A 664-nucleotide genomic window follows, 5' to 3' on the forward strand; every position below is an offset into this window, starting at 1 on the left:
CAAATTAAATGGCAGAAACTTAAAGTGCAAGAAATGTAAATTGCGGAATCTTAAAGTGCAAGGAATATAAATTGCTTGAAATGTAAAGGGAATTGGGGAATGGATTTGCAGAATTTAAACAAGGAAAAACTAAATTGCATCAAACAGAAGAGGGAAAGGGAATTGGGATTGAACCGGATCTTGAAGCAGTAAAGTAAATGAACAGAAAAAGCAATAAACGGGGAATTGAAATGAGAAATTCAGATCTCAGGACCCAGAGACTAGAAAACCAAGTCTAGATCTCAATGCCTTCCTAGATCCAACAAGAACAATTGAAAGGGAATTGTAAATTGCAAAGAGAATAGATGAAGAACAATTAACCGGAAATGAAATTCAATTAACAGTAAAGAAACAGAGAGATCCAAGATTGAGATTGAAACAGAATTTCTTTAATTCTCCAATCCAAGATCCAAGACAAAAGTAAAATGAAATTGAAAGCAAATGAAAACAAGAAATTAAAGTTCACCCAAGTTCAAAAGCTCTCCGAAAACTATTATGAAAATTCTAAAAGGAAAAGCTCCTCTTTATAACTTGAATTCTATCCTATTTATACACTTTCCAAAAATGATCTTCAAGCCTTGAGTTGGGCCTTTGCTCTTGGTGGAATTGGGTTGAAAGAGGCCTT

Source organism: Arachis ipaensis, chromosome B10, assembly GCF_000816755.2.
Source record: "Arachis ipaensis cultivar K30076 chromosome B10, Araip1.1, whole genome shotgun sequence".
In the NCBI taxonomy this organism is placed as follows: Eukaryota; Viridiplantae; Streptophyta; class Magnoliopsida; order Fabales; family Fabaceae; genus Arachis; species Arachis ipaensis.